The 24,357-nt window shown below is 42.9% G+C and overlaps 1 non-coding gene across 1 annotated transcript; it reads left to right on the plus strand.

Annotated features, from left to right (window-relative positions):
* Positions 1–15,981: 15,981 nt before the first annotated feature.
* Positions 15,982–16,088, plus strand: LOC142837234 (U6 spliceosomal RNA). Its single transcript, XR_012908224.1, has one exon. It is a non-coding gene; the product is annotated as a U6 spliceosomal RNA (small nuclear RNA).
* Positions 16,089–24,357: the final 8,269 nt, after the last annotated feature.

Raw genomic sequence — 24,357 nt, forward strand, 5'->3', positions numbered from 1 at the left:
ATACTACATTGGTATTGAACATGAGATTTTGCGCAAGCCAGGCAATCACTCTACCCGTGAGCAAAATATCTAGCACCTTAAGGTGTCCAAGCTGTTCACATCAGCATCCTCTGTAGTAGTAACACTAATATACTTACTCTGCCAAAGAATGGCTCGAGGAGGAGGCTCTAGAAGCGAGAGGGCTGGCTGCATCTCATGCTCATCTGTTGGCCTGGCTGTTTAGTTGCCTTTCTGCGCTGAGGGATTTGGGCCTGTGGTCGCCCCTCATTTCTCTCTCTTTGTACCAAAGGATAGAGGTTTCCTAAGGTTTTTGCTTTAACATGTTTTTAACTGCAAGAAACACTATCTTATTGGCACAACTTTAAAATCTGCTTAGCCAAAGTGGACTAATTTCTAAAGCCCAATGTGTGAGCGAGGAGGTGACACTGGGATTTCATACTATTCTTCGGGGGAATGATGTCTTCACACCACAAGTTAAGGCTGGCCCTCTCAACCCTGTCTGTATAGGCAGTGAGGGCCCTGCTTGCTCTCTAGTTCCTTAAAAACCGAATGAAGGAGAATATTCTTTTGGCTTGGGTATTGATTAGTAAGAAGGAATACATTCTGACCAGTTCCACCCTGGAAATGGTGGCCAAGGGAAACCATGGATCTGCTCTCTGGAAGTCTCATTTGCTTGCCACAGTTGAGGTGTGGCTCTGGGTAATGTCAGGCAGGTGGCCAAAAGGACACCCATCCCTTCTCCATCTTCTCTCTCTCTCTCTCTCTCTCTCTCTCTCTCTCTCTCTCTCTCTCTCTCTCTCTCTCTCTCGGGTGTGCATCATTACTTCCGTAGTTCCCTCCAGGGCACTCAAACATCTGTTCTCACTGTGCTTTCCCCTATGAGTTAGAGGTTCCCTGGCTGCCTTTCATATACTGTGCTTTGGGGAAGCAACTTCTGAAGGCAGCACCCTGGATAAGAATTCTTCTGTAAGAAGGCGTTATTTCAGCTGCTCTTTCTCCTCATTAACATGGGTTTGCTCTTATTGGCTTCTGTTTTGTTTTATGTTTTTTGTTTCTCCTATAATTTGTTCTAACTCCCACTATTCTCTCTCTCTCTCTCTGGACTTAATATCTTTTGTTAAAAGAATTTAATAGTGATTCTTCTGTGAGAACAAACACTCTTGCAGGATAATTGTTTTCCAACTTGATCTGCATGAGGAGAGTGTGGATGAACCCCTTGTCAGATGTCCTAGCAAGGAGCAATGGGTATGGCCTAAAGAAGGAGAGAACTGCGCTCATGCCGAGAAAACAGCCAGACACCTGCTTACTTGTGTTTCTTCTGCTATTTCCATCTAGGGTTTTTAAGCCAGTCACTTGCTAATGTATGGATTTCCCACCTCAGGCAAGGAAGGCGCTGTAAAAGGAGGAATCCACAATCTTGTTGGTTTCCACTTTACCCAAATTGACCATCTATTGAAGACATTAGCTGTCCTGCCTGTTGCATAAAAGGAGACAGATGTTGCTGTTTACCAGTGGTAAGAGAAGTGGGAGAGGAGACCTCCTCCGACAGCCGGAGTTGTCCTTTGAGCTAGAGCACTCAACATGAGAGCAGTCCAGTAAATGATGGTATTTATAAAAAAATGACTTTACAGTCGAGCTAAACAATGGATGGCAGCAGCCGGAGAGATGGCTCAGTGGTTAAGAGCACTGGCTGCTCTTCCAGGGGTCCCGAGTTCAATTCCCAACACCCACATGGTGGCTCACAATCATCTATCGTGGGATCCGATGCCTCTTCTGTCATGCAGGCATACACACAAGTAGAGCTCTTATATGCATAAAATACATAAATAAATAAAAGAGGGATGGCAGGGGCTTCACATCTTCTTTTCAGTCCTTCTGATACACAGCTAGAATACTCTTCACTTCCCCCTTTCGGTCTTGATGCCCATGTCCCCACAGGCTCGGTTCCCAGAGGAATGGACTCAGTCAGCATCAGTGATGAGGAGTGTAGACAAAGGGGTTTCAGTGGCTGAGTGGTTGCCTCTGCGGTCAGACTAACAGAGTTGTGTCCTGATTCTGCCACCACTAGCTGTGTGGGCAAGTTTCTTAACCAGCCGATTTCAGTCGCTTTGGGTAGTGCTCAATAATCACGGCAGAAACATGGGAAATAACTATAGCAGGATGATAGGTATGGATGAGAACGGCGGTGCTCGAATCAGGGTGCCTCACACCCAACTCTCAGCAAGATGGACCCCTTTTCCTCTGGAAAGCACGTGGAACAGTTACGGACATAGAAAAAAATTGCCACCCGTGATACAAAACAGGGGGTACTCAGGATGGAGAGGGTGGTGCTACTAAAAGTCAGTGGATGTTAGTTTATAGTAAGTACATATCCAATTCTTCATATTCCTCAGGGCAATCTGGCATGGTGAATAGTACCAACAGCTGATATCTACCACTTGATTATCCTGCAGAACCTATCAAAAAGTCCTGGGTGTACTTCCTTTAGAAACAATATACTCTAGTAGTGTCACAACCCCATGCTTCCGCCTAGGTGTGTGCGTGTGCGCACTCACACGAGAGTGCTCATACACGGGCGTGCTCATGCACATACGTGTACATGCTTGTAGAGAAGAGACGTCTACGTCACACGTATTCCTAAGTTGCTCTCCACTTTGGTTTCTGGGACAGGACGCTCACTGAACACAGAGCTTGCCAATTGGCTAGACTCCCTGGCCAGCAAGTGTCGAGGTCTGCTTGTCTCCCCCTGAAGAGAGGGAATGGGATTACAGACATGTTGTCATGCCTGCTTTCTATGGGATGCTGGGGCTCTGAACTCACAGAATTCATGCCTTCATGCTTACTCAGCAAAGCACGTTACCAACTGAGTTATCTCTCCGGATCCCAGACTGACATTTTATAAAATCTCCCTCACTACAAAGCAAACGTGCCCTTTATTTTAGAGCCAAGGTATACGGAGGAGGCTTTGACTGTTCTCTGATTCAGTTCACAATTGTCTGCTGCAATCCTGTCAACATGCAGTTTCCTGAGTAAAGGTGGCCTTGAAACGCCAGAGAAACCTGCACGACAGTTTCAGAGGTCTGCCATGAGTGGGGTGGGGGCTCTTAATGTTTCCCTTGCAATAAAGAATCTGCATTTAGATAGGAGACTCTAGCTTTGTGTAGGAAAGAAATGAGAAAACTAGATTTTAGAATGGTCTCGATACAGTGGCGATGAGTGTGCATGCCAGTTTCCCAGGAAGCTTGTGGGGGCTTTAGGAGGACCAAGGCTTGGAAAGTACTTTATGATTTGAGAAGGATCCGAAAATCTCTTCCACAGAGCCGCACCAGGGATCAAGCTAATTGGTGCTTGTTCCTGATTTCCCAAGATACTGATCATCTCTTGAGGGTATCTATGGATACATGTTTTCTTGCTGGCATCATCAAGATGATAGAGAGTTGAATTATTGATGACTTGTCTCTGCTAAAAGCTCCATAAACTAGCTTCATGAGTGCATCCAGTCACCTGTCTGTCACAGATCTGTGCATTGCTTCATCACATACTTACCCAACATACTATTAGACGGTAATGACAAAGGATTTAGGGAGATAATATTCAGTGCAGACTCTGGCAGGAGGTTTGTAAAAGCAGTTCCAGTTCTTTACCTTTGAACTCTTTGTTACATAACTTCAGAGACTCTGTTCTCTGACACGACTTGGTCAAGGAGTTGTTAGTAAGCCAGATACAAGCAAAAGCTTGGCCACACTTGTGGAATAAAGCTTGTATGCATTCACATCTCTGTAAGAATGTGTGTTTTAGCCTGTTGGGTGGTTATCATAGTGTAGAGATATTATTATTCTAGCCAAGAATATCCTACATTGGTCAAAAACTGGGTGATCTGCTCAAGTTAATGTATCTCCTATACATGTGAGCTTGTCTGATCGATACAAGATGAGTCTCCTAAGATCAGTCAGAGCTGCCAGTCACCCATCCCAGCATCAATGAGAATTGTTTGTTGATGCCGTCAGGCCACTGTGAGACTAGTTAATGGTATAGCTCCAAACACTCTTCCCTGCATATCTTCTCTCCTTGACAACTCTGCTCCCATTTTTCTCGAGATGTATTGTGAGCCTGCCAATGTCATGCTCTTAGACGGCTCGCCGTTATTTATTTAGGAGAACGCAATGGCAGCTTGAGATTTCATCTATGCTTTGCTCATGGTGCTGGGAAACGCGGGTTGAAGCTACAGAAGTCTTCTGAGTGTAGGGGAATTCGTGCTCACATGCGCACTGCTCACTCGGTGCTCAGGTCACGAACTGGAGCAGATCCACTCTGGAGGCAGGAAAAGGCATGAAGAAGAGGTCTATTTGTGCAGACCTCATGTTCTCCTAGTGGATGCTTCAAATGCGTAAACAAATAAAATCCAGCACAGCACAGAGTCCCCATATGAAACACTGAGCCCAGTTTTTATTTTGAAATTTAGAGAGCTACCCGCCAAGAAAAGCACTACAGACATGGGAAAACACAGGCAGATCATTTGCTCATTCAGAAACGCATCCCAAAAGATTAGTGTAGGTAAATAGTAAACTAGATGCTTGAGTTTTTTGGGTTTGTTTTTTTTTTATTCTTTCAAGTGCTTAAAATTTAGCATTGTGAGGCTGATATAACAAATAAGGACCGCGGATTGAGAACATAGGTTCAAAGAGTTATTCAAGTTGGAAACACGGAGTTATTAAGAAAACCACAGAGGGCTTGAGAATGCAGTGTTGGGAAGGAGTGTTGGAGTTTGAAATGATCTGGGTGAGAAGGCGAGGAAGAGCGCAGGGGAAGGGCATTAGGATGCAATGGGTGGTGTGCCTCCCATGGGCTCCATGATTTACAGGTGTGTTGGAGCCACCCCGTTCAGCCCATTTAAATGTTTTCACAATAGAAACAGGTAGAAGTGGTTTTGAGTGACCTATACAGATCCTTCCAGCGCTAAGACCCAAGCAACCTCCTTATTTGCCCATATGCTAAAACTTAATGAGTAGCTAGTAGATTTGACCCAGGCCACGGTGGCCTCTCACAGAGTGACAGCATAGAAACTCTCTTTACAGTGACAGAACCCATCGTCCATTTTAAAGGTGGGTGGCTAGGCTTTGTAGAAAATCTGTTATTGAGTACACAGCGCCTTAGGCATACCTGAGCTTGAAGTCGATGCAATCTCCAGGGATATGATTCTGTATAAGACACTTGGCACTCTGCCTTGGAGTTTAAAATGAGGATAATAGCCCACTTCATAAGGCAAAGAATAAAGAGTGCATTGCGCTACACATTAATAGTTCAGTGTGGCTAATAGACAAGTGAGCAGGTGAGGCCTCTGCATGAATACATATTTTGCCAAATGCAAGAGCTATGATCCCAAAAGATCATTGTGGTTTAAATTTTTATAACTTTCTCATATTGGGAATGGGCTGTTTTAAAAGTCCCGTTGGTGACTCCCCTTGCTAAACAATACATTGTCTCTTAGATTACATTGAAATATGAATGTCCATATTAGGATAATTATTTACTTAAAGCATAGCTTCTAAAAACAGGCTGAGTGTGGAATAAATTACACATCACCTACTCAATATTTCCCACCCAATTCTTTCTTAGTGGAATATTATTTGAAACACAAACACAAAGATGCTCATCTAACTCAGCCCAAAACACATTGTTTCTCGCCCTGAGGAGTGACCAACGTGCTATCAACTGAAGTCCACAGGGAAGGCACCGGGAAGAGTTCCCTTTGATCCTTTTTCTCATTCTCATTTCCTTGGCTGACACGGAAGTTGGCTGTCTAGAGACCCACAGACATTTTACAGTCCTGAGAATGGAAGTTGAACATCCAGGATGGTGCAGCTGCATCCCTGATGACTTTGCATCTGCAGTATCAGGCCAGCATCGCCTATCTTTAGATGCTCTCTTCTGAGGCGGAGCAATCAGCTTCTATTTTAAGTCTCTGTGAGCTCTACTCTCTGATACTAGCACCTCGCTGTCATTCCTAACTGATGTCTCAAGCGATGGTAACAGCATCATCAATGTCACTGAGCTGGGGTGGGTTTCAGAACTGGACGTCGCAGAAATAATCTCGCCAAGCCGCTCCTCAAGCAGCTCACTTAGGCCCGATCTCGGAAGACTAGTTAATCTTGGCAATGATTCTGTTTGTCAGGAGAGTTTAGACAACATCCATTAAGACACTGGGGAGTCTACTAGGAAAAATCTGATCTTGGAAATGCTGGCTACAAAGCATAGCCATAGTTTTCCAGGCTGAGCTAAAGATGGGAAGGGGTGGGTGGGCATAGGGAGGGCGTTACTAGCGAAAGGAACAGGGTTTGCAGAGGCCGGGTGAGCTTGATATGTTTGGGGATCTTCAGGCTTTTATTAAATGGAATGCAGTGCCAGAGAGGAGCATGACTCGTGGACAAAGGCAGCAAATGAGGCCAGGGAATGAGACGGAGAAACAGATGATGTATTTTTTTAAGATCACACTCAGGCATTTCACACATATCCTTCTTGAAAGACCATTTATGCTGGACGGCAAGGAAGATGAAGACTGACAGGTGGGTGGTAGCTTCATGGTGCAAGGTGATGGTGCATCATGGGAATAGCATGGGTATGCACGGCAAAGCTGTGTTTATCCAGACTGTGGCATGGAGATGTAGAATAGACACAGATTTCAGGGCATTGGGCAGGGTAGAACTGCTAGGACTTGTGATTGATCGGCTTAACCGGATTTCTGGCCTACGCTTCAAGGTTGAAGGAAAGGCACTTGCTACTAATGAGAACTATGGAGCGCAAACCTGAAACTTTCAAGGTCCCACTAACTGTATCTTCTAAGAATCCTACATGTCTGTTTCCTAGTTGAACATTAGTTTGACAGAAACTGGCTTACTGAAAATTAAATTTTATCGATGAGAAGGCTGTACCATCTGGCTTTTCTCTGACTGGTAGAGATCTATTTCCCTGGATGTAATAAAGATGTAACCTCTGCCACAGGAAGCTATTACCTGATATTATTTATTTCCTGATAAAAAAGGAGCAAATCATGGCTGGACATCTGTGGAAAATGAGTTTGTAATAAAGGTAAGGTAGTTAATGTCTAAATGGGAGTTTCTCCTGTGATGATAAATGTATTCTCTGTTGAAACAGTTTCCATAAAACTCAGTAAATAAGAAGGTAGAGAGATTGTGTAATTGTCAATGAGGCAATAATGGGGGTGTTTGTTTATGAGGCTTACAATAAAAAGTGAACCCTAATTCCTATGAAAAAAATGAAAATAATTTTGGTGTATCAGTTTTGCAATTTAGAAGCCTCTGTTTTGGAAAAAAATATTTTAGTATGTGTTTAATTAGCACTTGCTGGCTAATAGAGAATTGCAGCATACCATCAGGAAGAACAGTTCCCACGAGTGCGAGCAGGGGCTGATAGCCCAGAGAACAATAATAGCCTGATGCTGAACACTCTGCCCACACAAGGGGTCCTAAAAATTGTTCTGGGTGATTACTGCGTATAAAATCTTCTGTTTGATGGTTGTCTGTATTGGTAGCAGACAGGATGTGGCACCATCTTTACTTCAAATACCTGCTGCCTTTCTCTTTCAAAGACCTTGATGAAGAATAACTAAGTGTCTTTGTGATGCTGACTGTGACAGCAACCCACTGGCTCAAAAGACTCCAGATGAGAATGTCATTGGCATGCTCTATTGTGGGGAGTAAAGGAAGCCCTGAGTGTATGTACTGTTGACATGGGCACAGTCTTTCCAGGGACACCAATGTCTCAGACCCATGGAAATGACAAAGTCTTCCATGGGTGAGGCTCAGAGAAATGGCAAAGCCTTCATCTGATACAAATATGAGTGCTGATGAATGTTTGACCTTTATCTAAGACCAGAGTACCGCAAGCATCTACTGTAGCTTCCTTCTCCGGGATATTTCCAACCTGAAACTGATTCTCTACATGGACCTCCCACTAGCGCTTGCTATCTCCTCCTCTTTGTGCCGTCCATGGTAACCAGACCAAGGTTCCGTGTTGCACAGGGAGTGCCCTCCATCAGAGCAAGCACAGCCCACCCATCCTAGCTGTTCTCTATGTGTGTTTGCCGTTTCTTCATTGTCCTCGCATTGCCTGAGCTCAGGTTTACAGAACTGACCAGTGTGGAGCGAGACACTCTGTTGCTGCCTCTGCCTCAGGCTGGATAGGGAGGGTAAACAGGGAGGCAAGGGAGATGTAACCACATCCAGGATATTGGTGAGCCTTCAGAACCGTGGTTCTCAACCTTCCTCACGCTGCGACCCTTTCATACACTTCCTCATGTTGTGACTCCCAGACATGAGTTATTTTCATTGCTTCTTCATAACTGTATTTTGCTACTGTTATGAATCATAATGTAACTATTATGTGCAGGATATCTGCTATGAGGCCCCAGTGAAAGGGTTATTCAACTCCACAGGTTGAGAACTGCTCCAGAATACAGTGTTAGTGGCCAGTGAGTTCTAGTAGGAATAGTTATCTTTGGATCCTGTAGCAGTCACCAGATAAGGTTCCTCCCTTTGGAATCAGGTATATAGAGCCAGTTATTCAAACTAAGCTGCCACAGCAAAGAAACTCAAGCACCAGTGGTCAGAAAACCTACACATTTGCTCCTTATTCACCTCAGGATCCAGAGCAGAGGAGAAGGGGATGTCTAGGGTAGGTAGATGACTCTGTTCTAACAGCCATCATGGTTTTCAATTTCTTCTCACTCATTGCTTTGCCTTCTATTGGACAGTTATTCAAAACTGTGCCTAGTCAAAGTCAGCCTATAAGAATCACGCCATCTTTCCAAGGGAGCGGGAGAAAGAGGAATCCAGGGCAATCTTTGCCTTGAAGATACCATCAAGAAGTTGCTCTTCTTATTGGACATGACCACCACATTTACCTTCGATGATCCTGGGAAATTAAGTATCCCACTGATGGCTGAGGCACCAATGAGAACTAAGTTTTCTAGTTCCGAGAAGAGCGGGAAGATGAGCACGCTGGGGGCGCCTAGCAGTCTCCGCTACAGAGCCCTTTGCTCCGCTTTGCTGCTCTCATTGTAATTTCATGGGTGTTTGAGGATGAGTCTGCATCATTTTGTTGTTGTTGTTGTTTCAAGACTATTTCTCTGTGTAGCCCTGGCTGTCCTGAAACTCTCTCTGTAGACCAGGCTGGCCTTGAACTCACAGAGATCTGCCTGCCTCTGTCTCCAGAGTTCTGGGATTAAAGGTGTGTGCACCACCACATAGGTTTACTTATTGATGGTTTCCAGATGTTAATTCCTTGTTATTAAGGAAACTATTGGATTTTAATATAATATTTGCAGCGATACAATTTGATTATTTCATACATTTTAGTTACTCATACATGGAATTACTTCAATCCTAACCTGACAAACTCAACATTTTAATGACTATATTATTCATCATATCTGTCTCCCACCCTAAACTATATTCAAGAGAGATGTCTTTGTGTGGGGATAAGGTTTTCTTGTAGTTTCATGGCCCTGACCAGGAAAGTTGGCAATTAAGATTTTCTAAAAGGTTAATGACAATATTTGAAATTCAGTGGAGTGCCTTGTGCATTTATCAGTGAAAGAAAATGTATCAAGAGTATTTGTGTGTCTCAGAATAGAAAGCTGTTTTCTATCAAAGTCAAACATATTTAGAAGAGTTTACGCCTTTGCTTGTTTTGCAATGTCAGATTGAGATTTTTCTCGAGTTACCGCAGTGCTCTGTGATGGGGTTGTGGTGTGAACTGAAAGCTTAGGACATTGAGAATTTCCCCTCCGGGTAGTCCCAAAGAACCATCTGGGGATCATCCAGGACTCTCCACAGTGTTACCACAACGCTAAAAATATTTTTTGACAATTACTACATTTGTAGTTTGGTTATCTGTTTTTAGATACGAGAGACCCCGAGCTGATTTACGATGACTGTCCTCCACAACTTTGCTTCGGGGACTTACGATCCAGGTGGCACAATGTTGAAACACAGAAGAAATGGAGAGGAAGAAGGGAATGGGGCTGTAGCTCTAAAGGAAAAGGGGAAATCCTTATGTGAACTGGAATAAAAGAGGAAAACTTGGGTGTGGACACAGAAAGTCCGGGTACTCCTATCTGATGGGTGTGATCTAGTCTGTGAGATATGAGGGACTTCGTTTCAACTGCTCAGAGTGGTATGCTGGTTGGGGGTGGGAAAGGTCGGAGAAGTAAGCTTTGGAATAAGCACTGTGGGAAATGAGACAGTCTCGCGGTCACTCTGACACTGTCGTATTAGCCTCTTTCCTCTGTTTCTTTACTTTTTGCTGTTGCAAAGATGCTTGCATCTTAAACATACAAAACGTACTCAAAGGTCCAGTCCGCCATTCAGCCATGCCGTTCTCTTTGTTCCCCATTGAAGACAAGTCCCTGAGAAGAGCCAACACGCCCAGTTCTTGGACTTTTGCTCTCCATTTTGTTCAGCCCTCCACCCAGCTCCAACTCCTTTCTTTTTCCTTCACTGAAGTCAGGCTTGACAAGTCCTGATGAGGTTCTCGTAAGAAATATACCACCGACTCCATCCTTCCATCGCCTGACTTCCAAGAAGCGCCCCACCCCGCATTTTATTATAAGGGTACGAGTGTCTCCCACACGTATGCTTGTGCACCATGTACATGCAGTGCCTGCAAGGCCAGAGAGGGCATTTGATCCCGGGGACCTTAGTTACAGATGGTTCTGACTTTACCATGTGGGGTCCTGGGAATTGAACCCATGTCCTCTGGAAGAGCAGTCAGTGTTCGTAACCACTCTATCATCTCTCCAGCCCCCAGACAAGCTACAGACTGTCCCTTCTGTTTTGTAATGTCCTCCCCACCAAGCTCGGACAACGTCCCTGTGTCTCTCATCTCTCCAGTTGCACCCTTGCAAGTCCTGTTCTGTCTCTTCTGAACTGCATCTGTTCCTGCCGGGTTTCTTTGTGTCTTCTTTTCTTCTCTTTTCTTCTGTCCTCTTTCCTCACTCAGGCTTCCTCACCTGCCACGTAACATTGTTGCTCCCTTGTTTTCAGTCACGTTTTTAGGCCATTAACTACAAACCTGCATTTCCGGCTCCCACTCCTCTCCCTGTTCCCTGCCCAAATCTGCAGGTGTTTCTTGGACATCTATACCGGCAACCCCTAAAGTCGTCACACCCACCACTCACCTCACCGCCATCTTGCCAACATCAGCTCTTAGGGCACTGCACCCATTTGTCAGTCAGCTGGGACCACAGCATAGAGCCTGTCAAAGCTCCATCACCAGATTGTTGCTTCTTTAAATTATCTTAGGCTATTGTGCCACATTACTGCCTCCCTGCACTAGCCACAGAGGCCTCTTACTTCTACAAACTCTCTCTGCTTTGAGTTCATCTCCTGCCAATCATCATAACGCAAATCTCCTTGTTATAGTTAAGTGTTCTAAGTATACATGTTCTCATTTATCTCCTGCTTCAAGTTAAGAAATGGTGCCCCTTTCTCCACCAATATCAAACTTTTATTTGGATTACAGTTTTTGTGGCCTGACCACAGATTATCTTGGCCTGACTTGAACTTCCCACCCTACCTGGAGCTTTAAGTCACCTCCAAACTGACTTTCTTTAACATTTAAGCCAGCTCTATTTGTTCACATTTCAATGTGGTACTTTGTCTGTTGGAAATCTTTTTTTCCTTCTCTCCCTCCCTCCCTCCTTCCCTCCCTCCCTCCCTTCCTTACCCCCCTCTCTTTCTCGGCCTGATTGATATTCATTTGGCAAATATTTTGTTAGTAAAGTGTAGCGTTATTGTGGCACTAAGGGCAGAGTAGGGAACAAAACCACAAAGTGCCTGTCCACCAACATCAGCAGTGTTTTAATCACGCTCTGAGTCATTTGTCACCAATGGCATCCAATTAGAGCTTATTTGTAGATCTGAGGGACATTTTTCACTACACCTTCCCTAGGGAGACATAGTGAGTGGCTCCCCACACTCGATGAAGAGCTGAATGATGAGGCCCTGGAGAAACAATACTCAGGAAAGTGCTGGCTGGGATCGAGCAGTAATTCGCCATTGGAAATGAAGCTGGGAATCTTGCGTTGGTTGCACATGGTGTTAAATTGTTGTGACTCAGCTCTAACTTCCTTTTTAAGATGAGGAAATGATGGGGGGTGACTCCCATGAGTCCCAGGGCTAAGATTCAAATCTTTTAGTAAAACAGGGAAACCTAAACTTTGCATATCCGCTATGCAAGACAAGCAGGTTATAGAGAACTGTGTAGAAAATGGCAATCAGCAAGAATTTCTTGTACAAAATTTGCCAAGAGGGCGTATTTCATGTCTTCTTATAAAAGGGGGGAAATGCAAATGATGGAAGGGAATCAGATTGACTTCTGATATGATTATATGTGCTTGGTTGGATATCTGCACCTGCCTTTTGAAAGTGAGTCTAGCAACTGGAGGTACCCAAGGTGGGATAATAGTCCAACAGGAGATGGTGATAATTTGGACTATGGCAGCAGTAGAGATGGAGTAAATACTTGGGTTCAGGATTTCTAGGTAGATGGAGAGTAATATTATTTATAGAATAAGGTCATTATCATCAGATGGAGAAAGTGCGGGGGGGGGGGGGGGAGAGAGAGAGAGAGAGAGAGAGAGAGAGAGAGAGAGAGAGAGAGAGAGAGACCAGTTAGTAAAGTGCTTGTATTTTTAGCAAGAAGACCCAGTTTAATCCCCAGAATGCATATTTAAAAAGACAGGTTTGGTGGCAAACATCAGCAGAGAAGGCTCCAGCAGAAGCCTTCAGAAGGGAGGCCTGTAAGGGAAAGAGGAAAGGGAATTTTCCACCACGGTCACAAAAGCAGTAACAGATCTCTTATGTGGATGTCTGGCCATTCTTCGAGTTCATGATCTGCTTTCATCATCCTGCAGTCTTTAAGCTTTTATTTTCATTCGTGTGTATACACGTAGGTGTGTGTGTGTGTGTGTGTGTGTGTGTGTGTGTGCCACATGCGTATGCATAGGTTCTCACAGTGGCTAGAAGAGCGCATTGGAATGCCTGGAGCTAAAATCACAGGGACTTTTGAACCACCCAAAGTGGGTGCTGGAGTTGAACCCAGGTCCTCTGCAAGAACAGCACTCACTCTTAACCAATGAGACATCTCTCCAGCCCCTTCCCATATCTGAACCCTCTGTCTCTGAGATGGAGTTCACGATGTAGGCATGGCTTGCCTGTCCTCAAACTCATAGATGTCTACCTGCCTCTGCTTCCCAACACCTGACTTTTTATGTAGATGCTTGCTTGCATAGCAAGCAATTTACCAAGTGAGCTGTCTCCCAAGCCTCCTTGTATATATTTTGACTTTCCTGATGTAATCTATTACTATTAAAAGCTTCATAGATAAACAAACCAAACCTTATGATATGTATGACATTGTTAACAACCTGAACAGTATTTCATTCCTGTTCTCCACCTACAGAATAGAACCTATATAGTTAGTTAATCCTGTCCTCCCAGGTTTGTTAGGAAAGTCCTTCAACTGTGTGCTGCCTCAAGTCTGAGGCTGTGCACTGCTCCAAGTCTGTGCTCTGGTTAGACTTTCTATATAGAACATTAGAGCTACAGGGATGTTATATGGTCCTACAACCCCAGCAACATTATTTATTATTATTGATTTTCTGTGTGTCTGAGTGTTTTGCCTGCATCTATGTAACTGCATTACATGTGTGTGCCTGGTGTCCATGGTGGTCAGTAGAAGAAATCGGATTCCCTGGTTGTGATTCGCCATCCAGGTACTGGGAATCAAACCCCATCCTTTGCAAGAGCAACAGATGCTCTATAGTGTGAGTCATCTCTCAGGCCCTATCCAGGACCTGAAATATTATCATTTCAGGATTATTTAATATGACTTAGCAATTAAAATTATATATATTTAAAGTGTACGACTAGATATCTTGATACACGTACTTATTGTAATCACTGCTATCAAGCTTCCAAACTCTTTCAGCTCAGAAAATCAATAGCTTAAGGAAGCATTTGATCTGCTGTGCTGATTTCTGTATTCTTCACAGTTGCTAAAGGATATGAAAAACCAACTCCTTATGTTATTTTTAACTGACACAAAACATTTCTATGTATTTATGATATACAATGGTAAAGTTTATGTATACAATGTATTATGAGCAGATTAGGAAAATTAGCATTTTCATTTATTTATAATTTCTATGTCTTAGGAAATTTCAGACCCTTCCTTTGTATCTATTTTTCTTTTTAAAATAAATTTATTTTTTATTTGTCTATTTATTTATTTGGTTTTTTGAGACAGGGTTTCTCTGTGTAGTCCTGGAACTTGCTCTATAGAATTCAAAGATCCACCTGCCTCTGCCTCCCGAGTGTTGGGATTAAAGGCGTGCGCCACCACTGCCCAGCAACTACTTTTATTTTTTTAACAGCATAAATAAATGTAAGAAAATATCAAAAGAAACATGCTTGATGTCCACCCGACAGTGTTTTGGTATGAACCAATGTACCCATGCCTGCATCTCCCTTGGAAAGAGATGTCTGTAAGGAACTACCACAAGACTGAGACTGGGAAGCTGGGTTCAGAGACAAGCTTGGTCCCAAGTCAAGCACGACCCTTGGCAGTCCTCTGGGAAGCACAAGAACATGTGGCAACCCTACTCAAGACTGACAGGACACACGGCTAAGTAAACCAAGCCAATAACGCACATGTTTGAAATGAAGACGAATGCATATTAGGTTGATTTTTCTCATTTCTCTACGGGGAAACAAGTGGCCTAGGAGTGCCATAAGTAGAATTGGAATTAATCATGATACCTTCTAGGAAGGAAAAAAACAACTCCCTGAAGTTCCGCATGTACAAGTTGTTTTCTAAACTTCTGGTGTGTTTGAGAAGCAGAGTCTTGTTCTTCCACGCAGTTACTAATGATGTAAGGAAGCGAGGACCAGTGGCATCAGATCGGGCTTGTGTGGTGCTTTCAGCTAGGACGTTTATCCTACTTGGGAAAAGAAAAAGAAACCCCGACGTTGCTGTGTTTCTACCCTCGCATGGTTCCAGGGCAAACTTTCTGTGGAACCCTGCAAGAAAAAAAAACAGAGGCTGCCTAGAGGAAAAGGACAGAATTGGGCAAGAATCTGGAGATCTGAAACTACAATCAATATTTCTTCATAACAAGTAGAAACTAGATCTCTTTCTATATCTGCATCCATGTCGGTCTCTTTTTGGCCCTTCTGCTGCCTTCCCTCCTGCCTGCATGGTGCGCGATGTTCTGCTTTCTCTGAGTCTGAAGAGCCTACATCAGGCAACATCTAAGGACACACCCTGGCAGCAACAGGGCATTCAGATTCATTTGGTCTCCCTGTAGTTTGCCTCATGCACATGTGAATGTGTAAGTCACAAACAATGCCACACCAGTTTGGAATTATGATTAATGGGGTGTTATTTATTTAAAGGGGAAAAAACTTACAGATCACCGTCCCAGACAACAGCCCTCTGTGCAATCAGGAAGAAGTCTAGTCGCCAGAACCGGAGCAGGAAGCAAAGAGAGCAAGAAGGGAAGTAGCCGCTTTTTTAAAGGGAGAGAGACCACGCCCCAATGGGCTGGTATCTCAGCGGCTATTGGCTGGAGGAGCGGAAGGACCTCTCGCAACACACATGTAACTGTATAATGTGGATGAATGCTTCTCTGTGCTGAGTTCTGCTAAACAATAGTCATATAGACAGCTATGGCACTCTGTATTAGACCAATTAAACTCCTCTTTCCACTTCTGCCAGTGATAGCATAACTTTTTCCCCTACTCCTTTCCTTTTTCCTTCCTCATTTCCACTTAATGGATTCTCCGTTTGTCCTTCACACACACACACACACACACACACACACACACACACACACACACACACACACACGGTTTGAAGTTGCTTTGAGAAATACGTCAAATACAAAAAATAATAAGACCTGTGCTTACTTCAGCAGCACATATACTAATATTGGAACGATACAGAGAAGACTGACACGGCCCCTGAGCAAGGATGACGTGCAAATTCATGAAGCATTCCATATTTTATGGCCATCTCCTGTGATCAGATTGGTGACTACCCTAATTGTCATCAGAGAGCTTTCATCCAGTAACTGATGGAAGCAGATGCAGAAATTCACGGTACTGGCTGATCTCAGGGAATCCTGTTGAAGAGAGGGAGGAAGAAGAATTGTATGGGTCGGGTGGGGGGAAGTAGGGCAGTCGAGGGATGTTCAAGGTCATTATAGAGGGGAGGTGAGGGATGAATGGGAGGAGAGGAGAGAGGGAAAATGCAGTCGGGATGTAAAATAAGTGAAAAAATTTGATAAAAAATGAGAACTATGTGAAGAAATTGAGGTGAAAGGGGAACTAGATTGTAACAATGAGAGACAGCAGGGCTGAGGTTAGCTTCCGGCAAAAAAGATGGTAGTTCTTTCTGGAATCCAGAAGCTCCCCCCACAAACCCTGCTTTGAGTTTCTCAAGAAGAGAGAAAATGCAAATAATTTTCCTTGTTAGTTTTTATCAACTTGACACAAACTGAGTCACCTCAGAAAGGGAAAACCATAACTGAGGAACTGCCTTCATCAGAATGGCTTACGGGCAATGTCTCTCTTGCATTTTATTGATTTCTGGTTGATGAGGGAGTGCCCATCCCACTATGGGGAATGCCACATCTGGGTAGGTGGTCCTGGTTTGTGTTAAAAAAGCAAGTAGAGAGAGCCATGGTAAGTAAACCAATTATGAAATAATTCCCATGATTTCTTACTTCAGTTCTTGCCTTAGTTTCTGCCTTGACTTTCCTCAGTGATGAACTGTAATTTATAAGGAGAAATAAACCATTTCTTCCACAAGTTGCTTTTGGTTAGTGTAGACAGAGATTGCTTCTGCCTACAGGTTAGGGTTATTTCATGGAAACAGAAAACCAAACTGGTATAGTTGCAATAGTAAAACTTATACTAGGTGCTGGGGACAGCTAGTTCTTCACAATTTATTTAGCTGGTACAAAACTTTTGACCTATTACTGCTTCTCCATTTCACAATGAGTTGAATCAGGGATAGAGAGGAAGATAAATCATGGGATGATTTGAGTCTGAGTTCTTGATGTGGTAGCAGTTTGTATAGCATGCTTACTTAGAATCAAGGGTAATGTTAAAATGTCACAACCCTGATGCCTTCCCCAGTCCATGGTGGTTCTGAAGGAGTGGATGAACAAGGGGAAGATGATGTCCTTTATAATCTCTATAACAAGTAAACCACATATGTTTGAAAACGCTGATGTAGGATGTGATGAGAGAGGAAATGCTTCAGTTCCAGTTTCATGGGAAGGAGATCTGCATTCATGATGTTTGCTGGGAGGACTTTCTGTGAAAACCCATGAAAAATGGTGAGAAACAAAGTATAAGAAAGGAAGTCAGGCTTTGAAGCAATCGCTAAGGTCTTGGGTGATGCCAAGTAGAATTGTAGGCCAGGATCAGCTCTATGTCTGGATTGGGTAAGGGGGTAGACTTTCATAGTTCCTTGATGGGCCAGTTGTTAAAACTTCCCTGAACGGAAGCATGTTTGTGAGTAGTTCTGTAGTAATTGGAGTGGCAGGGCTGTGTCCCCAGCACCCCGGCCGCCTGGCTAGCTTATACCCCGAAATAATTACACGGACACTGTATTCTTTTAAACACTGCTTGGCCCATTATATCTAGCCTCTTCTCGGCTAACTCTCGCACCTGGACTAGCCCATTTCCAATCATGTGTGTAGCACCCCAAGGTGTGCTTACCAGGAATATTCTAGCCTATGTCTATCCTGGGTCTGAGCTTCATGAGTCTGGCTCTGAGAGGAGCTGCATGATTTCTGACCTCACTTCCTCTTCCTCCCAGCATTTTGTTCTGTTTACTCCACCCACCTATGTTCTTACCTATCAGGGCCAAGGCAGTTTATTTAACCAATGACCTTCCTCCATCAGAGTAGAATTGTTTTCTTCAGCAGAACACAATTCCTACAGAAGAAAACAGAGCGCCAGAGGCTAATGTTCTTAGCAGCTGGGGTAAAAAGTACATCACAACACAGAACCCATTTCACTTCATGGCCCTTTTACACATTCAGGTCTCCTTGCCTCTTCTATGTTCTGGGAACCACTCCTATGATGACTTCAGGGGATGCACCACAGCCCCCACTGTTGTCTGTCACTCCTAGGGATGCCTTGTTCTTTTAAGCATCTTCATAGCTTACTGAAGGTCAAGGGTCAGCTCCTCTGTAGCTGACCTGCCTGCTGTCAGAAGTTGGCCAACACTGAGCTGCCCACTGATAATGCTACCCTTAGAGTCCTATGCTTCTTATTTTGTTCAATAGAATGCTTCCTCGGTCAGAGGTTTTTGGTGGCATTTTCAGCACCATCTGGTATACCCATGAATGCATACTTTCATAATGCGTTTGGTTTTTCCTTTCATTTTATGTTGCAATATTTCTGCATGACTTAATGTAGGCCATTGTTTCCTCTAACCTCCCATAAACCTCTTAGTAACTGAAATATTACCACTCTCTGGACTCACTAAACATTAAGAACTGTATTACTTTCATATCTACCAACTCACCAGTATCTTACATTATGTTCCACCCACATACTAATACTCAGAATTCAATCTCACATGGATTCTTCAGCTCCCTGTTGGTACGTCTAGATCCTACAGCAGCTTCGCTCTTTCCTTCCTCAAAGACATTAAGAAGTCAATAACAAGTCAAATTTTGCTGTAATAACAATAAAAACCATTAAAAATAACCTTGTTATTATTTCAGTGGACAGAAAGAAGTAAACAGTAAATAGAGTCTGCATCGTCTTGTTGAGCAGGGCTTTTCTACTTAATCATCTATCAACAGAGACATTAGCCTACACATTATTTTTACCATTTGATTTATGTATATGTGTGTGTCTAGGTGACTGGATGCCACATGAGTACATGCCTGCAGGAGCCAAAAGAGGTCACTGGATCCCCTGGAGCTGGAGTCACAGGTGGTTGTGAGCTGCCTGACATGGGTGTGAGGAACTGAACTGAACTGGGGTCACCTCTCCAATCTCATGGCATTAACTTCTACCTGGAAAGAGCGAGCTGCTTCTGCAGAGGATCCAGAAGAATCTGAGAACTTAATACTGCTGAATTTGTCAGCATAGATATTCCCATCGCATGCTTCATAGTTCCCAGTCTTTTCTATGCAGGGCCTTAACAGTGGCCTAGTAGACCTGTCAAAACATCGACTTATAGTGGTTTGTGCTATTCTTATATTTGTCTTGGAATTGATTCTCAGCTTTGTCTGCCCTTAGTAGTGGGAGATTTGTCACCCGATATGCTCCAAAGCAGGATTTGGTGTTCAGACGTCTTTAATTAGATCAGTTACATTGTTGTTAGTATTTCTTCCATGTCTCTCCAGCTCCTCATCCACCAGACCCGCTCATTGTGCTTGCCACTGTCCTTGTTCTCCATTGGCAAAAACGTTTCCCTCATTCTAGAGCCTGTTTGCCTCCAGTGGCATGGGTCATTGCTATTCACTGGTGCATGGGTGACCCAGCTCCAAATCTCATTTCAAGCAAGCACTTTTGACAATTTATAACATGTCCACTGTCATAGATCAAGTTCCCTAGGAGGTTACTAGAGGTTCATCATTCTTTGTGGGAATGAGAAAGAAATAGAGGGAGACAGAAAGAGATGATTTGGTGATGAGGCATTCACAACAAAGACCCCAACTAACCGCATCACTTGTCCTGGTACTGTGGTCACTTTTTGTCATCTGAAACCAAGTCTCCGTCTTAGCATTTATAACCTTGGCATGTGAATGGATGTGGGCTACTTTCAAGGTGTGCATGTGTGTGTGTGTGTGTGTGTGTGTGTGTGTTTAGATTGGACTATGCTCTTCAGCAGAGAATATTCTCTTCAGGAGAATTCAATTACGAGCTATCAGTCACCATACTTGGAGTTTGGGGACCGAGGGACTTTGTTGTGAGAAGGAGGAGGATGCAAGTGGAGGCTTCAGACTTACAGTTTGATCTGCTCTTACATGACCATCAAAAGGCTAATTTGTCTTCAGCTATGTGAACAAATATGATACCAGTGAATTGTCTGAGAGTGGGGTTTAGATACTAAAAACAAATGTGGAGAGATAAAGGAGAAATCATTGGCTGTGTCCAATTATATAAACACTAAGTCCTTCACGGCAGTCCTCTTTAAAATTCCTCTCCTCTCAGTCTACGAGAGCCTGAGGTTCTTAATTTCAGTCTCCCCAGGCCTCGATCCTCTAAGCAAGGTGGTTTATCTTCTGAGATAATACAAACACCAACAGCTGTGCTCCCTCCCTCCAGGTAGGCAGATTGGAAGGCTATCCCCAGTTTGATGAATTGTAAATTCCTCCACTGATTTAATGAGAGTTGGCTTGGGAATGCAGGGTAAAAAGAAGGCAGGAGAACAATGCCACAGTAAAAATGATTGTCCCTTGGTATCTGTGTGGAATTGGTGCCAGGCCTGAGAATGCTCAAATCTCTTATACAAAATGGCGGATTTGCATATAACCTATATACACTATCCCTGGTACTTTAAATCACCTCCAGATTACTTGTAATACCAAATACTATGTAAATGATGTGCATAGTTGTCTTACTGTGTTATGAAGGGAATCATGATTACAAAATTGACTTTATATGCTCAGTGCAAATGCAACCTGAAATTTCAAAGCAATGTTTGTTGAAGGCATGAGTGTGGAACCCACAGATACATGAAGGGTTATCTACACACCATAAGTAGTAGGATGAATCCCAACTTCAGATGCAATCCTTATGTGCTTCAGAAAGGGGACAAGACAGTAAGAGACAGCAACAGATCCATAATAAAAATACGTAATGTTTTTAAAAGTCAGTGAAGAAGAGTGTACTTCAGAGACAACAGTCACAACTTCTTGGGGGGTGTATAATTTGAATAGACTGTCAGAAGGAAAGTGAACACCCTAAGTGTGTGTTTCTGCAGTTTTTGAGCTTATTTATCTCTTTAGGCTGGTCTAACACAGTAAGTAAATTTACTCTTCTATTCTGTATTTTACCTATATCTCATAGTAGTTAATTTTTTGTGTATGTGTGTATCATGTGTATCAGCACACAAGCATGTATGTGTTCTCTCACACATGTGTTTATGGTGTGTGTTTCTGTAAGCTCAAACTTGACATCAGATGGCTTCTTCAATTGTTCTCCTCTTTGTTTAATGAGAGTCTCTTGCTGAAAGTAGAGATGTTTCCATCTCCTCAGCCCACAAGTTAAATTTACAAGGATCTAATTATTAAGACACTTACATTATGCTGCTGTTATGAGTTGATGTGATGTTTGCATATGTGTGTGTGTGTGTGTGTGTGTTATGGTATTAAGAGACCTTCTAAGAAATAACAGATTGGATGCTCTTTTCATTTGCTTTCTATTTGTTTACATTTGCAGTTGAATCTTGTTGTCTCCTAGCAACAAGAGACAAAATAATATATTCATAGGTTGAGTAGTACAGTTGCCTCAAACATGCAGCAAAACAAGGGACACAAAGTGACTCCTGGTTCTTAATATGCTTTTCTTTCCTGGGTGGTAGACCCAGATATGAAAGAGATAAAGTCAGATGATGAAATCACAATATTTTCCCAGCTCCTAAAGCATTTTGACTGAAGTACACATTTTTTTTCTACTATGGATTTAAAATGAACATATTGTAAAAAATGGAAAATCCAGACAAGTAAATACTGTGATTAATTATTTACTCATAATTCTTAGTAAGGTAGGAACAGCGATATGGCAATTGGATTGGAAATGGTGCCACCAATAAGAGATTATTTTTTTACTGTTATGACAGAGTTGCAAGATTCAAATTCATATACACACAAAGCCACATTCATGCACAAACATACATATACACATTTGTATGCATTCATGTCTACACTCATATACACATATATACTTGCACACACATATAAATATGCATGCACACACTCATAAACACAGATATGCATGCACATATATGCACAGGTACACACAAGTACACATGTATGTGTACACATAAACAAATATACTTGCATGCACACACTCATATGTACTTACATACACAGACACACAAATACATATGTACACACATATACACATATAGACCTGTGAGCTCACATATATACACACATGCACACACAGACACATGCGTGTACACATATGTCATCACATCTCAATGCAATTTCTAGTTCAAGTTTTCAAGAAAGCTGTCAGTCCAGTGTTCCTCTTTTTTCTTTCCTTTGTGAGTTTGCTTTAGAGCGGCATTCCCAGGTATCATGGTTATGGTGATATTTAAGGGAAAACAAGATTTGTTGATTTAGGAACACTACAGCATGTATAAAAACGTCAGTTTGTAAACCATTTGCTCAGGCTATCTTTAGAGGGACTTGATTGCATGTACTAAATCTCTCTAAAGGAAATCTTCCTTGTGCTGGTTGTCGGTGGGCTCTGTGAGCCTTGTTGGAAAGAGTTAAGACACAAATGATCAGGGAGTGGGAGCGGAGCTCTGAGAAACAGACCTGTGCTGGGAATATTGATGGGATGACAGAGGACGAGAGCCCTGTCCTGGAAGTGAACTATGTTATGAAGGCAGATGGTCAACTCAATATATGTCACTCACCATAACTTGCTCTAAACTAATTACCTAATGCAAGAAACAGATGTCTGGAGAGCCTCATAAACAGAAATGATATATGGGCGACTTTTCAGTTTAACCAAAAGGATGGTAGCTATTAAAATGCCATTGATATCCCAAAATAGAAAAAATTACATTAAGTAGTGTTTTATAATTTTTCCTGCTTGGGAACCCGAAGCTCCCAATAACCAGTAACACGACCCATGCATATTATTAACTATAAAGTAGAGCTATTTATGAGATTGCTTACTCTGCACAGGTCACTGTGCCTTTATATAAATTATTGCTTCTGTGAATTAAATTGTTTCCTGTGACCTGTGAGCCCCAGTGCCTTTCTGGCGGACTCAGTGACTGGCAAGCTCTGGCCCCACGCTCCACAAATGCTGCTGTCTCCTTCAGAGGAAGCCCCTGGGAAAACCAAGACTTAGTAGAACAGAAATGAAGTCAAGTTTTCCACACTGGATTAAGCTTGGGGAGCCTGGGGAGAGGGGTTCCATTTCTGCTAGGTAATGTGACCTGTGAATTTCTGTGCTTTAACTTGAGAGCTCTGATCTGATCAAAAATACATCTATACATTTTAACAAGTATCTTTTAGCATTTCTGTTTTTTCCCCCAAGTGGCCTTATTAAGAAACATTCTTAACTGACAGAAGTTTGTTGGCAGAATAACATACAGTTTCCAACGACTAAGATTCAACCAGCCTTGATATTTCTCCATTCTTGCTTTTTTTTTTTTTGAGGGAGGGGATAGGACACAGTACTTGTAAAGTTAAGGACTTTCAAATCTGTTTCCCTGTCCACCTCAAGGGCAATGCTGATTTCAACTCCGATTTTTTCTTTCTTTTCCATGATTTTGTATTAGACCTTGTAACCTATAGTATAAAAACAATATTATTTTTACTAGTTTTACTAGAACATTAGGAGTTTATGATTCACATCTAAACCCTCAGTCTATTTGGAGTCACAGTGGAGTTAAATATCCAATTTTTAAAATTTTTTAGATGAAAAACGGATAACCTATTACTAGTTTTTGGACACCATATTTTTTTCTTCGTGATCTACAGCACAGGTATTGTCAACAGTGCTTGGGTAGACAGAGGAAAACAGAGCTAAGCACATGATCATGGAGTGTTCCCTGTGAGCATTGCTGGTTTGCGTTGACTGGTCTGCTGGGGACCCCGAAGTCTGTCTGCTCAGCTCCGGTGCAGCTTGACACCAATGGCCAGTGACGAGAAGAGAACCGGTGTGTGTGTGTGTTCTCTCAGATGGGAGTGTGAAGTCTTTCTTCAGTCTTCCAGCTTTTCCTGTGAGCTGGAAGCAAGAAGAGAGCGTGCTGAGATGGCCGAGCCTGAGCCAGGGCTGCCCAGGCTGTTATCACACACACACACACACACACACACACACACACACCATCCATCCATATTAACACTGGACCCTGTATGAGCAATAAGAAAACTAAGTGCTAAACGGTGCAGTTCAGTACTAACGTGGGACTGTAGCTTGTGCTGATGGATGTTCCATGACTCTTTCTCTGGGCCCTGTTTGCCACCATTAGATCGCCTGTCTCTCCAAACGCCATCTTAATTATTTTGCCTTCATATGGAGTCCTGTTTCTAATAGAGCAAGTCTCCATTCCCAC

The sequence above is a fragment of the Microtus pennsylvanicus genome, chromosome 17, assembly GCF_037038515.1.
Source record: "Microtus pennsylvanicus isolate mMicPen1 chromosome 17, mMicPen1.hap1, whole genome shotgun sequence".
NCBI classification, from domain to species: domain Eukaryota; kingdom Metazoa; phylum Chordata; class Mammalia; order Rodentia; family Cricetidae; genus Microtus; species Microtus pennsylvanicus.